Consider the following 14988-nt stretch of genomic DNA (forward strand, 5'->3'; position numbering starts at 1 on the left):
CTGCTCTGCCCAATATAGTAGCCACTAGCCACACATGCCACCTGAGTACTTGCAATGTAGTTAGAATAAACTGAGACATAAGTATAAAAATGTACCGCAGAGTTCAAAGAATTACTTAAAAAAGTAAAATATTACATTAATAATTTTAATATTGATTATATATTGAAATATTTTAGATATTTTGAGTTAAAATGAAATATATTATTGAATTACACTTACCTTAATTCAATAATTTATTTACTTTTCAAAATGTGGCTATGAGAACATTCAAAATTATCTATGTGTCTAACGTTATATATCTATTGGACAGCACTGCTGTAGATGTTGAGAATTTAACTATCACATTCTACTGCTTTGGTGACAGACCTAAGAGCAATTATGAGATGATGCATAAGTGGCGAAATAGAGGTATGGAAAAAGGATCATGGGAGTGTTAAAAGAAAATTATCAGTTTTGTTCTGACCAGAGATAAAGAACCTAAGGAAGGGCCGTGTGCAATGGCTCACACCTGTAATCCCAGCACTTTGGGAGGCCAAGGTGGGTGGATCACCTGAGGTCAGGAGTTCAAGACCAGCCTGACCAACATGGTGAAACCCCGTCTCTACTAAAATACAAAAAAGTAGCCGGGCATTGTGGCTCATGCCTGTAATCCCAGCTACTTGGTAGGCTAAGGCAGGAGAATCACTTAAACCCAGGAAGCAGAGGTTGCAGTGAGCTGAGATCGCGCCACTGCACTCCAGCCTGGGCAACAAGAGTGAAACTCCATTGAAGAAGAAGGAGAAGGAGAAGGAGAAGGAGAAGAAGTCAAATCTCAAATCCTGCAGGCAGAGAGCTTTGAGCTCTCATCCTGCCTCCACCGCCTATTATCATGAAACCTTGGAGTTTCCTAAGCTCTCTCTTAGCCTTTGTTTCCTTACCTGTAAAAGAAAGATGACAGCAGAGCCTATTCCTAAGGCTTTTCTTTATTGGAGTTATATCTATAGATATTTAATGTATTAGGTATTAAAATAAATAAATGTTAAAATATTAATTTGCTTAAAAATATAAACTCATAAAATGTTAATGCAAATAACATATTTTAATTTGTAAAAGCCTATATTTTCCAAAACAAAACAAAAACTTAATGAGAATAGTATCATTGTTTTACATTTTTGCAAGTCTCTTTAATGTCTGGCTTAATAGAAGACAACTGGATTCTCATATCTGTTATATCTCTATCTCATATCAAAGAATGCCAAGGTCCCAGAACTACGCTTTCGGAACTACTGGCCTAATACAAAGCTCTCAATGGCTGTTAGCCATTTTTATTCACAGATTCCATTCCCCTATGAGTTACTGTGAGGATCAAATGAGAGCATGTATTTTTAAAAGACTGTGAAATCATGACAAGCTTACAATGCGAAAAACTCCAGTCTGAGACATTGGTGGCTATTCTTGAGTATTTATATTTTTTCAACAATTGAAATTTAAACTCTTGAAATGAATTTATCAGAGCCCTGCTTTGCTATTTTATGACCTCAAATGGAATTGGTCCTCAGAAATGCATATAGAAGAAAGAAAAGGAAAAAGAAAGAAAATGAAGAAAGAAAGGGAGAGGAAGGATGGGAGAGAGGGAGGGCATGCAGGAAGGCTGTCTGACATTCTAAGATGTCTTAAAATGTTTAGGGATCTGCTGATGGAGACATTGTCTTAGCTACTTCATCCTAAGACTCACAGACTCTAGAAGCCCTGATAAGTATCTTCACAAGTGGACAATCACCAAAGCAATATATAGTGCCCATCAGAAGACGACTCAATTCCTTTGAACAGAAAGCCCAAGAGCTGGGTGGAGCGCGGTGACTCACGCCTGTAATCCCAGCACTTTGGGATGCCCAGGAGGGCGGATCACGAGGTCAGGAGATCCGGACCATCCTGGCTAACACGGTGAAACCCCGTCTCTACTAAAAATACAAAAAATTAGCCAGGTGTGGTGGTGAGCGCCTGTAGTCCCAGCTACTCGGGAGGCTGAGGCAGGAGAATGGCATGAATCTGGGAGGCAGAACTTGGCAGTGAGCCGAGATCGCACCACTGTACTCCAGCCTGGGCGACAGAGCAAGACTCCGTCTCAAAGAAAAAAAAAAAGGAAGAAAGAAAGCCCAAGAGCTACCCAGTTGGCCCTTCAAGGGTAAGGGATGAATTTGAGTTGCTCCTGCTGATGAGGAGAAATGGAAGGAACATAGTATTGCCCTTTACCCACAGTTTCAGTTACTAGTGGTCAACGGAGTGAGGTCTGCAAATAGGTGAGTACGATATCATAAGATATTTTGAGAGAGACCACATTCACATAAGTGTATTACCATATATTATCATACTTGCTCTATTTTATTATTGTCATTAATCTGTTACTGTGCCTAAATTATAAATTAAACTTTATCATATGTATGTATGCACAGGACAAAAACATGGTATATATAGGGTTTGGTACTATCTACAGTTTCAGGCATCCACTGATGATCTTGGACCATATCCCCCATGGATAATGAGGAGAACTAATGTAGGCAAAAGATTCAGCATGAAAGTTGCTGTGGATCTCATGACACTAAGGAAAGTATATTAGTCATAATCACTTCAGAACTTAGCTCAAACAGGCTTAAGGCAAAAGAAAAAGTATTGGTTCACATAAAAACCAGGTCTCACATAAAGAGAGCTCTCGCTCTCTCGCTCTCTCTCTCTCCCCCACCCCTTCTCTCTCTCTTTCTCTCTCGGTCTCCTTCACAGACTACTTTGCTTTTACCACAGACTCTGCTCTGTTTTTGTCTTAGAAGCTCCTAGAGACCGTTCTTAACTGCGAGTAGTCCCAAAAGAAAGCTCTTCCCAGCAGCCAAAAGAAGTTTCGGTTTGCATCTTATTCATCGGGCTTATGTTTCTATATCCATCCGTACAATAGTATAACAGCACTGAATTTAATTCAGTTGTTAGTGACCTAAAAGTATTTCTAGCTACCTTAGGCTTATTGCTTTTAGCTTTATGGGGCATTATATTAAAATATACAGACTTTCCATTTATAGGCTGCTATAAATCAATCCATCCACGATATCCATACAAAGCAATTGATCAATATGTCTGCAGCTCTAATTTGCACAAACATGATTAGCAAAGTTTGTTAGAAAGATATTGGCCTGTTCATCCTCTAGTCTAGCAGGATAGAGGCCTAAAAACAAAACGAAACAAAGCACTTCTTGTACACAAGCCACACTGTGCCTTGAAAGATATATGTCCTGTTTCATTAAAATTTATTATGTTGGACAATCATAAGATGTTTACTGGAGTCTGGCCTCTGCAATTCATTAGAGCTCCAGGGAATAGAAATGCTCTCCTGCAAACCAAAGTATCACAATGGCATGCGATAGCTTTGTTTGACATCATCAGTTTGGGTTTATCACATCTGGCTTATTTTGAAAATTATTTCACATTAAATGATTTACTTTTTAAAGGGGAATGAAGGGAAAGAGGAAGAGTAAGCTAATAAAAGAAATTTAAAACTCAGTTAATTAGGACAAAAATGTTTTTAATCCAGCTCTATAGATTTGGGGAAAAAAAAAAAAAGACACCAGCTGGAAAGCAATAAAGCATATCTACTTCTCATCCACACCGCTGCCAGCTGCTGCTTCAAGGGTTTGGCAAAACAAGCCTTTGTACAATAAGTCCACTTCTTTTATTCCTAGAAACTACAGCCTTTTTTGAACTTGGATGGTGACTTCATAAAGAGTGCTGTTGTTTTATTTACTCTCAATTAATCATGCTCGACTGTAAACAAAGTGTCTGTTTTAGTTCTGCTGACAATTATCCACTTGTCAACAGCTCCCTCAAGTACCTTCAGCATCTGGCTACGGCAGGAAACCTCTACATCAAAATGAATGTTTCAGTAAACTCAGGATTTCATCAGCAGTCAGGATTACATTGTAACAAATGTCACCAAGCCTCCTTGATGAGAATACATAGCATCAGTTGATAAAGTGTTTTTCAGGATATCCCTTCGTTCTCTCTGTTTGCTTTGGCAAAAACAAAAACAAAAACCAAACAAAAAAAGAAGAAGAAGAAGAAAATTTCAGCTAAGGACTCTTGGAAGACCCGGCTGAGGAGGTGGTGGGGGGTGGGCAGCGGACAGGGAGGGATGGGACTGTGACTTGCGATATTTTTACAAACAACCAAGCACATGAAGACAGCTTCAGAAGTCTTCAACTATGGACAGCAAACGTCCTCATTAGTTACATTCCATGAGATCAACAGAGCCAAACTGTTATAATTCGTGGTAATTTGTGTGAGGAATTCACAGTAAGTTTTAATGCTATTTCACTAAGGCTTGAAAGTGGCACGACTTTATCCAATGTTCAAATACCCGCTTTCCCTTGGGAATTTTCCTCCCATTTAAGATGTGTATAGAACGTAGGGGAAAGTCAGTGCCAAGGTCATTAATATTTTGACAACAATAGAACTGTTATAAAGACAAAACAAATGTTACATTTGGTGGTTTGTTGAGGGGGAATTACTAAGGTGTGTTCCCTGGAGCTCCCCTTGGAGAAGCGAGCCATAGAAAATTAAACCGAACATCCATACTATATCCCATTTCTGTTCTTCCAGCCCTAAGAAAGGAGAAAAATCATATACATCATGTGGGAAGGAGAGCTGAGTGGGGGCTCTGAGAAACCAGTCCTCAGGGACAATGTATGGATTATTTACTTAGACATTTTATCTCCTCGGGATTAATTTACACCCACTTCAAAACCGAAGAGATTCAAATAATTTGGCACCACTCCCTCAAAGTTGGACTTCTGAGTGAGGAATCAGTGGTGGGGAGCCCGAGAGGATTATAAACCATCAAGAGATATCAAGCACCCAGCACCGCCAGACCGGCGTTCCCATGGACCCTAAGCGGCCTAGAACCAACGCCTAATCCAGAAACCTTGCCATCCTTCGCGACAGGAACGGAGGGCCAGGACAGAGAGACCCGCTCAGCGAGGCCCCTCCCCCACGACCCCCCATCTCTACAGTTACCAGCTAAGGTGGATTGGCGGGGTAGGGGGAGGCGGACCAGTGAAGAGTCTGCTTCTCTCCTCTTTCTGACAAAAGCTAATCAATCTAACTGCACATAATTGATTTTAATGAGGGGGAGCGGGGTTCTTCGTTTTAACGATTGCCCGTGGTCCTCAGCTTGCGCAGGCAGCGGCTGCGGGTGCTGATCTCCGTCTTTCTTCGCCGGCCGGCCTGCGCGACCCGTGAGCCAGCCACACCGCCTAGCTTTGGGGCCCTAAAGAGCAAAGAGGTCTGAGAACGGGGATCCTGTCCGGACCGCTGCCCCGTTTCACCTGGTAATTTATGCACAATTAATTGAGATATCTTTTATACTTGATGTGTTGCAAAATTAATGCCTAATTTATGTAATTAGTCAATTAACTCTAATTCCAGCATATGTTCCCAATGCCCAGAAGGTGTTCTGTTTCCCAGGTACTTATTTTGATGTCACGAAATGCAGCTAATTAATTTTACATGCATATTAATTTGGGATCTCTTTAGCAGTTCCCTTTGTGCAAGTAATTTTAATATTTGTCTTTCTAACCTTTTGGGGTAGGGTGAGGGAGGTGCAGGTGGGTATGAGCAGCACGTGGGGGCGAGCGTGGATGGTGCCTGAGGGTGGCCCAGGTGGTGGGGCGGTGTTCCCGCAGAGGCTCCAAGTGGCAGGGAGTGTACGCGCTGCGCTCAGCAGGCCCTTAGGGGGCGTTACTGTTGCTGACCCCACGTAGCGCATTTTGCTCGCCTTTGGGAAACAGAGAGCCTTCAGGGCAGGGAGGCGGAGGCGCCCGGGTTGGCTGATCGTTACCCCTGGGGCATTTCCCGGGTCCCTAGACAAATCGCTCCTCGCCCAGTGGCCCTCACTCCTGGGAGCCAGTGACTATTTATTTATTCATTTATTTGCGCCCTGAAGGACGACTCGGATTTCCAGGCCAGTCGGAGGAGGCAGAAAGCGAACAGGCTGCTCAGAGGTAGTGGCCCTTCCTTCCAGACGTCGTGCTGATCCCCAAGTGCCCGGAGCCCGAGTCCCTGAGCTCCCCAAAGCTGAGGGGTGGAGCAAGAGGGGAAGCGAGCCTCCATCTCGGGCTGCGCGAGCCTCCATGGGGCGAAGACTAAGCAGGGCGAAAGTCTACTTTCCAAGTTATTGGGTGGCACATTAAAACTTTTATCCATTTTGGACAAATTAATGAGCAATTTAATTAATAAAATCAGAGAGTAGTGTAAGTGCTATGATAATGAAGTTAAATGAGTGCACAGTAAAATATTCACTAATCCAGCGCATTGCCAAATACCCCCTTAATTCTGCTTAACACTAAAAGGGTTTTGAGCACCATAATGAGATTCTTCTGCCTGCTAATTAATTGACACGCTCCTGAATATTCATATGAGCTCGCACCAATACGTTCCTAATTGCACCGTGGAATAGATCTCAGAGGAAAGTAAATCGCCATAGACTTAATTAAAATAATGTATTCCAGATCCAGGACGGGAAAGATGAGACATTTGCCTTCGAGCGCGCTAAGAAAGTGGCACCTGGTTGGTGGAGGGGAGAGATATCAAACGTCGGCGCCCAGCCTGAAATAAGTGGCGTGGGACGCTCAGGGAGGGCGTTCAACTTCAGAAAGCAGCGGCTACGCTCGGTCCAAACACGGCGGCTCGGGAGGCCATAGCTCTTAGGTGCGTCCGTGTTCCTGCTACCCTGCGCGATGTTGTCCTAATGGAGGAAATGGCCGATGGACAGTCTAGGATCCCGGCCCCTGACCCAGGGCCCTCTCTTTCCTCCCTGCGATCCTGGTCCCGATCATGGTCCCGGGGCTGGTCTGAAGTGATGTCTACAGAGGCACTGGGGGAAACATCATAGGTCCGGAAATTCCTAGGGAAACTTTTTCGAGGATTTGTGGACGCCACAGCAGCCCCAACTCTCCCAACCCAGCTTGCGACATGAGAGAAGTCACTCACACTTCTCTTTGGGGGAGATCGACAGCTCCGGGGAGGATGCTTGGATCCTGAAAATGACGGGATCCAGGTCCCACATCCCTCAGGAAGCGCTGCGGTCCTCAAAACTGCGCAGCTAAATTCCTGGGCACATTCTCCCTTCCTTGGCCAGTCCAGTGACCGTGCCAGGGAGCATTCCAGCCGAGCTTACCTCAGCAGGTAGAAAGCACAGCAGCAAGGCTGCAGACCCTACATCTGGGCTCCACATCACGGCCATTTTTACCAGATAATGCAAGAGAAATAAACTCTCCTCCCTTGGAAACACAAGTCCCCCACCCCCTTCTTTTTGGGGGGAAAAAAATCACCACAGGTTAGAAACTGAAAAGAGTTTATTTGAAGGCATACAAATGCATATTTATTATACACATGTAGGCATTAACAATGTAAATTACACCGCCAGCAGTTGCTGGTTGTTTATTCATTAGATCTTTAGAAAATCTACATTGCCTCCAGACAGCGCGATGATAATGTGAAATACACAAGCAGTTTACATAACCAACTTCAACGCAGAGCTTCGCGCTCCGCCACTCGGAGTCATCAACAGGTCGCAGGGAAGCGGACGCGAAGGAAAACCTAAGTTTCTAACAACTACGGAAATCTGGGAAACCTATGAGGCCCACAGTTCCCTCTGTCCTTTTGGGAAGCTATAAAAGACCTGGAGAAAAAGAAGCAACTGTCTCACTATGTTTGGTTCGTATATTTTACCCCGTTTGTGTGTAACTTTTTTTTTCTTTGCAATTAAAAAAAATCGGTAAAAAGGGAATGGATGGGCGGAACGGAAAGATCAATGTCCTCCCCAAACTCCTGGTATTCTGGAGTTTTCCTTAAAGACTGTGAACCCAAACTGCTTTCAGGGGTGAAGTAAGTGACGAGGTTTCCTTTACTGCCTGCGCGGGAAGAAAAGACAGCCAATCTACCTTGGCTAAGGGAGGCCATCGGCTCCACCAATCAAATCGCTATGGCTATAACAAATGGTTATCCACTCCAAAGAAAATCACTTGCTGGATCAGCCTTCTTGGAATTAAATCCTCCGTGGTTCTAGATTTATCCAAAAGATGGAGATGAGGTGACACTTTAAGAGAAAAGTAGCAGTGCAGACTTAATGGTTATTTTAAGTACATAAATATTGTATGTCAATATATTTACAAGATTCTTTCCCAGTAAAAATATTAAGTAAAACTAAATGAGGAGGCGGGTGCCAACTAGGGTCTCCTGCGTTGGGCCAGTGAACGACGTCAGCCACAACTCTTAAGTGGTAACGTTTTCGAAAAACCGCGCCGATCCTCTGAAGGTCGGGTTAATGATTTACCCCATTTGCCAACCACCTGGCGTAGCCTACCGCTACGCCGCGGAGGTGTGCCAGTGATGCGCTGCAGGGGCGATGCTGGGGCTCTGTTTTCTGCTTCCTTCATTTCCTCCCTTCTTTACCTCCTTTCTTTTGGTTAGGCCAGCTGAGCACAGAAGAAAATGCCCTGTCAATCCTGGAAAGCTTGCGCTACTGGGAATGCCTCGAGTCAGTTTGCAGACCTAAAATCTGGTGTTCATACCTGCGCTGGAATTGGAACTGTAGGCTGAGAAAAAGGGCGGGAGAAGGAGGGTAGAGAGGGAAAGGTTAGCGGCAATGAGAAGGGGTGGGGAGAGGGAGGGAGAAAGTAGGGGAGAGGGAGGGAAAGGAACGCAGGAAGCAGGGATCTATTTTGGGGGCGTCGGTAAGTCCTTGGGGCAACCTGGTTTTCCCCTGCTGACAAGCTGTGTCAGTTAACTGCAACCCACCAGAAGTCAGCCAACAGTCCCCGCGCTGCTAGAGCGCCCCAAGCAGAGGCCGCGAGGGCCAGGGTGCACCGCGAGGGGCTTGGCACCGTGCGCCAACCCGCGAAGCGGCGCGCTAGTCCCAGGTGAGCCAGAAATGAGCGGAAGGACTGCCGCGGCGGGGCGGCGAGCGCCTGGCAGCACTGCAGGCCCCACCAAGCCCCGCCCCCTAGCCATTCTTAGCTGGGGGAGGCCAGTACGGATCAGCCGCTTTCTTCCTTTTCTCTCTTTTTCAAACCCGCTTTGTGGGTGGCAACTCAGCGGGGGACCCATGGAGACAAGAAAAGAAAAAGCAGAGAGAAAGAGGGAGAGAAGGGAGAGAAGGAGAGAGGGAGAGAGGGAGCGGGAGAGACAGAGAGAGATCAACAAATAGTTTTTAACCTTCCTAGGAACACAGCGAGTTATTACATCTGAAAGCTGTTGTGGTCTTCAGCTAAACCTGCTTCTGCCATTAAGAAAACACATACTACACACGTTTACCCTGGTTAAGCTCTCCTCCCTGGTCAGCCTGAACAAACAAAGCAGAAGCGCAGGGTTTAAAGGCTGAAGATCTATAGGTTGTCCGGTTTCAAAACAAATTAAAGCAGAGGGATCCACCAAAAATATATATATTATAGATGCCGAATATTCTTCATTTCACATATCTGCAGTTGCCCCCCAATCGATTTTATTCCAATTTATTAGCAAAGCACATTTTAGCCTACTGTCCAGGATTTACGTTAATATTCTATTCAATCAGTAACTTATTTTTCCCAAATCGTACATTCAAAGGAGCTTAAAACCGTTTTCCCACTTATTGGAAGCTTTAAAACATTTTATAAAGCTAAAAATCACTTTCCTGTTGCAGCTCTTCCAAAATTCCTCCCCCAAAACTAACATTTTAAGAGTGGGTGCCCAGCCAGAAATACAATTTTTTTTTTAAAAAAGGAGCAAACCAATAATTTTTGACAAAGAAAATTAATATGAACAGTATAGGATGATTTTTCTCTCCCTCCCCACTTTAAAAAAAAAAAAAAAAACACCCTTTGCTCCACCCCGCTATTAAACAAAACACAATACCTTTCTCTGGGTGGTACTGCACAGAAGTTGATTCAGTTTTGACAATGTTGTTTAGCTATCATTTGCTATTTTGAATGAATGGGAGCAATCCCCCCCTTTTACAACATTTGTTTCCTATTATGGAGAGGTGCAGCAGTTGAGGGCAGACATGTGAAAGTGGCTGTTTGATTCTCTTTTTCATCTCCCTGACCCTGCTTTTGTCCCTTCTCACCCTGGGAATGTCACGCCTCGCTACTTCACTTTGAGATGCTCCAGAAAGTGGCTTTGTTATTCCCTTTTAGACATACACGAAATTGTTCTCATTCCCCCTGCTGTAAAAGATACTTCACATCGGGACTCGGTTCACAAGTGCAATGCAATTTGGCTTAGTCCAACCTTTGTTCTGCTTGTACAAATGAGCGAACAGTGCACACATTATACAGTTGATCTACTGCTGTCTTAACCCCAGAGTTAGGGGCTGGGAGAAAAGCAAGTTAATCCCTTCAATACCAAGGTGGCTTTAGCAATATTTCCTCCAATAATAATAATAGATTTGAATTGCTTCTTCTGTTTCACACAGTACAGAGCAAAACTTACAGAGCAACAACACAAAAAGCCTTCCACCAACCTTTTGCAAATAACTTTTTAGACAAATACACTTGTGTGCATGGTAATGCCCAATTTAAAGCTATGCAACTGTTTGTGCAAAGGAGGGATTTGATTTGGAAACAAAGATTTTAAAGCCTTGAAGTCTCAGAACAAATCACAGCCAAGCAAACATCAAATGGTATTTAGCAAAGCAATTCCAAAGAGAGGGCATTGGGCTGGGCAGGGAGAGAGTTGTTTTCACAGGCAGGCATTGAAATTGCTTGCTCACTATGATGGGGGAGGGGGAGCAGGAGAGCGGGTGGCACCTCTTGGGGGTGGGGATCAAGCTGCACCAGCACCTAATTCTGGCTACTCTTTATTTTATGCTTGAGGTGGAGGGGAAACTGGGCCTTCCATGCTCTCCAAACTGCAGCAGTTGCTTGGGATATACTATTAAAATGTGTGGGGTGTTGCCTCTCCCTTTACCTCACTCCTAAGTGAAGCACAGATTTAACTCTAGGTGCCCCAGCCACAGCCAGAGGCCCTATTCACCGCTGGACAAGTTATTCTGGTGGCGGCTAAAAATTGACACCCTTGAAGTTGAGCCTCCCAGTTTGAATAGGAGTAAAGGGTGAACAGGAGGTGGAGACTCTTGTCTTAGAACCCCGCAAGATTGGGCCCGGAGGGGAGATCTAATTATGGCCAATATACTACTTGTCAAAGGTTTTTTTGTTTTGTTTTGTTTTTTTCCTCTCTATGATGAGTTAAGGTCCAAACCCCCTGTAGCCCAATCACCAACGGATGAAATAGCTGGCTGCAAAGTTCCCCGGCAGATATTCTTCCCCACTACTTGGAAAAAGTATGCTCCTGCGCCAGCACAGTGCAGGGGTCGCTGGCGAGGATAGGGAGTGTGGGTGGGTACGGAGTCCTTTCACTGCCCGTCCGCAGTTGGCACCAGAGCGGAAAGTGTGTCCCCTCCCCCGCCTCTTTCCTTTGGGCAGTTTGATTTCCCGCCAGACTCAGTCGGAGTGGCCTGAAAGAGCGGGCTCAAACTCCCGGGGCAGTCGTGGGAGAGTCGTAGCGGATAGGTTTCCCCTGACACGCGCCGCGTGCTCGTCTCTGCCCCCCCACCCCCGCCCCCAACCCGAACCTGCAAGTCGATGTTGTCCGGTGAACCCGGGAGAGGAGAACTTTCTGAGCTAGTTCCCTCTGGTCCCACAATCCAGCAAGTTAAAGCCAGGCCTTGCGGTGTTGGGGGGTTGGCGAGGGAGGCGCACAGATACCGAGGACAAACAGCCCCCAGGACACTCAGGATGGCAATTTTTTTAAATTGACCACTGACAGGCTGAGCGAGTTTGTTTTAGTGCTGAATACCCCGGGAATGAAATCCTTTTAAAAGGGAGGCTAAGTCGTTTCACGCCACCAAAGTGCAGATTTGAAGAATGACTGATGGGACAAAGAGGCGCGATGCGTTAGCGCGGGTTCCCAGAGCGAGCGCAGCACTGGGGCAACTTCGGGAGGCGGCCTGGAGAAGTGGGGCGGGGCAGGGGAGACTCTTAAGGCCCTAAAACCTGAAATCGACGGCGCACCAGCCTTCGACCCTCTCCCTCAGCACATTTCACTGTCAATTTGGTAAAGAAGATGCAAAAAGGAGAAGGGAGAGGAGAAAAGTGTAGCGAAGAGGAGTGAAGGACCGGAGTGCTGTAGGAGAGGGGAAAGAAGGAGAGGGAGGGAGAGACTCAGATTGAGGAAACGTAAAGGAGTTCAGGGAGACTCAGGGAGAAAGAAGAGGACCGCGCAAAGGAAGGCTTAGCCGAAATGCTCCAGGCAGCGCAGAGTTCATTTTCCAAGTGGGGACGACGGGTATTGTTTTTGGCACCTAGGAAACCTTCGGAAGCTGCTGGGTACTTTCCCTCCGCCTCCCGTCTATGTTTGGTAAATATTAACAAACCAGGGCGCGTTATTTTCTGGAGTGTGCATGGAGGGGCTGGCGGGGACTAGGGACAGATTTCCTCTCCTGGAGCCCCCGCCCCCCAAGCTGCAGCCCCACCCTTCACGCACACACACACCTGCTTGACAACAGAAGGAATCAAAATCAATATTGTATTTGTCACCCCTCTGTCTCCTTTTTACTCCCTCAGCAACCCGGGTGCCACTGAAGCGAATTGTGGATTTATGGAGGGAAATTAGCATAAATTATTACGAAATCTGTAGCCGTGTGTGGTCCAGCTTGTGGGAAAAGCAGCTATTGCGAACTCTCCAAGCAGAAAGGTGGTCGGTGGTGGGCTCTGCGGAGGCGATGAATGGCTATTGCACGAAAGAGATTTCCATTTGGTTTGCACATGGGTATAATTGACTTATGTGTATTTTATACAGTTTTCCCAACAACTCGCTAAGCCTCCGGGTCGGATGTGCCTCCCCCCAACCCCCACCCCCTGTTTGCTTTGGGTTCTGCACAATAGACTCTGATGCACTTTTCAAGATTTCTGGAAAGTGCTCCTTCCCTCCTCCTTTTCATAATACCAGTCTTAAAATGCTGTCAATAACATGCAAATCCTCCCTCCCCGCCCTGGGCTTTGTAGACCTCCAGCAGAACCAAGATAAAACTTTGTAGCAAAGCCCAAGTTTTAAATGTGTATCTCACAACTTCTCTCCTCATCCAAGGCAAACTTGTGCTATTAGGCTCGGTTTACTTAAGTAACCCTGGTCGTGTGCAATGTGCGTCAAACTCCTATCTCCACACTAGCCAAACTTTAAAGATTCATCAGACACAAATTCCTACTTGTATCCTCGCATGTTCCAAACTTGGGGGTGACAACTTTCCCGGGGAGATAGACAAAGATTTATTCCAACTTCGGTCTTTTTTTTTTTTTTTTTAACCCGAACGTTTTTACTCTTAGAATTTAGTTAATCTCCTGTTTACTCTGAGCAATGATTTCGACAGGCATACAATGACCTCTTTGCAGGGCAACAAAATGCCAATTGTTAAAAATAAAACACTTCTCTCTCCTTATTCCCCACCCTCAACACGCACCCATGCCGGATAGAAAGGAATCTTCTGGCTGTCACTGGGCGAACCGAGGAGAGCTTTCACTCCTGTCTACATCCCGAATCCAGCCGCTCATGATATTTTGTCAGTCTACATATCAGTATGAACAGATGCACATATTTACTGACAGGATCCTAAAAATTCTTGGGGGTGTCTACACTGGTACCCTTCCACCGCAGAAGCGCTCCTGCCTTGCCCACAGTAACTGTTTTGTACTGAGGCCAGCCGTACTCGCGAGCAGGAAAGCCGTGGACCAGCGCCTTTCCATTCTGGGAAACACAAGCCTTGCCCACTATTCCTCCTCACGGATCCCCCAGGCTCCCAGGCTCTTTGGACTTCCCAGCTCCTTCCTCCCCCGGACCTTCGATTCCAATCTGGCCGAACCAAGTAACCCCCCAAACGCCGCACCTCGTTATGACCTGAAGCGCAAGCAGCTGGGACGAGTACGGCTGCCTCCGGCCAAAGCTTGGCGGAGGTTCCACCCGAGTCCAAGTGGTTTATCTGCTGAGAAGGGCAATACATTTATCTGCCCTTCTCGAGTCATACCCCCAGAGACAGGTCAACATTCCTCCCCCAAGCCCCTCGCACCCATCTCCTCCTCCCGGTTATTTTTTCCGAATTAAGAAGGTGACATTATTCTTTTCTTCAAGCACTTCTGTTAATATTGAAAAACGTGCGCTTGCATCTCAAGCGAGGCAGCCCAGAGCCAGAGCCATTTCAATATTAATGAAATTGTTTAATCTCCTAAATTCATCGTGTTTAAGTTACGTTTTGGTGAGTTATTGACCGCCTCCGAAACTATACTTAATGAAGTTGTGTGTGTGTGTGTGTGTGTGTGTGTGTGCGCGTGCATGCGCGCGCTGAAAGATCTTTTTTATGCTAACCCAAAACAGCTCCACTAATAATGCTCTAATATCACTTAAAGTGTTGAAACTTAACACCCAGAATTCTCTACGACCACCACTTCTAGGAAAAAAAAAGTTCTCACATTTCTGGACTTTGAAGATGATTCTGTGTGGTCTGTAGGTATTGAGTTTTTAACAACCCAGTAAAATGAATGTCTTTAAAAAACCTTAAAGGTCGGAGAACGTGCAGAAACCGGTGGGAACTCCTGGTGTGTACTCATAGAGTGCGTGCATGCAGGCGGGGTCGACTCACTATTTACTTCATAGCAATTTGATGATGATGATGATGACGACGGCAGCGACGACGATGAGGATAATGACAATAATAATGATTCATTTAACCCTCCCAAGGCGAATCTGAGCCGAAGGGAGCCTGCTGCTCGCACCAGGCGGAGTGACCCGAGGCACATTGCCCCCTTCCCAAAAAGGAAAAATCTATGGTTCTTTCTCCAAGTTGTAGAAGATACTGCTGTTTTAGTGGGATCGCAGGCAGCTTTTGCTAAACTCTAAATCCTAAGTAAGTTCTCCATACAAAAAAAAGCGGGGGTTGGGGAG

General features: G+C 45.7%; 1 long non-coding RNA gene across 5 annotated transcripts in view; it reads right to left on the bottom strand.

The window, feature by feature from the left end:
* LOC135971816 (uncharacterized) overlaps positions 1-14988 on the bottom strand; it is a 221288-nt gene that overhangs the window by 88894 nt on the left and 117406 nt on the right. The window lies entirely within an intron of this gene.

Source organism: Macaca fascicularis, chromosome 7 (assembly GCF_037993035.2).
Source record: "Macaca fascicularis isolate 582-1 chromosome 7, T2T-MFA8v1.1".
In the NCBI taxonomy this organism is placed as follows: Eukaryota; Metazoa; Chordata; class Mammalia; order Primates; family Cercopithecidae; genus Macaca; species Macaca fascicularis.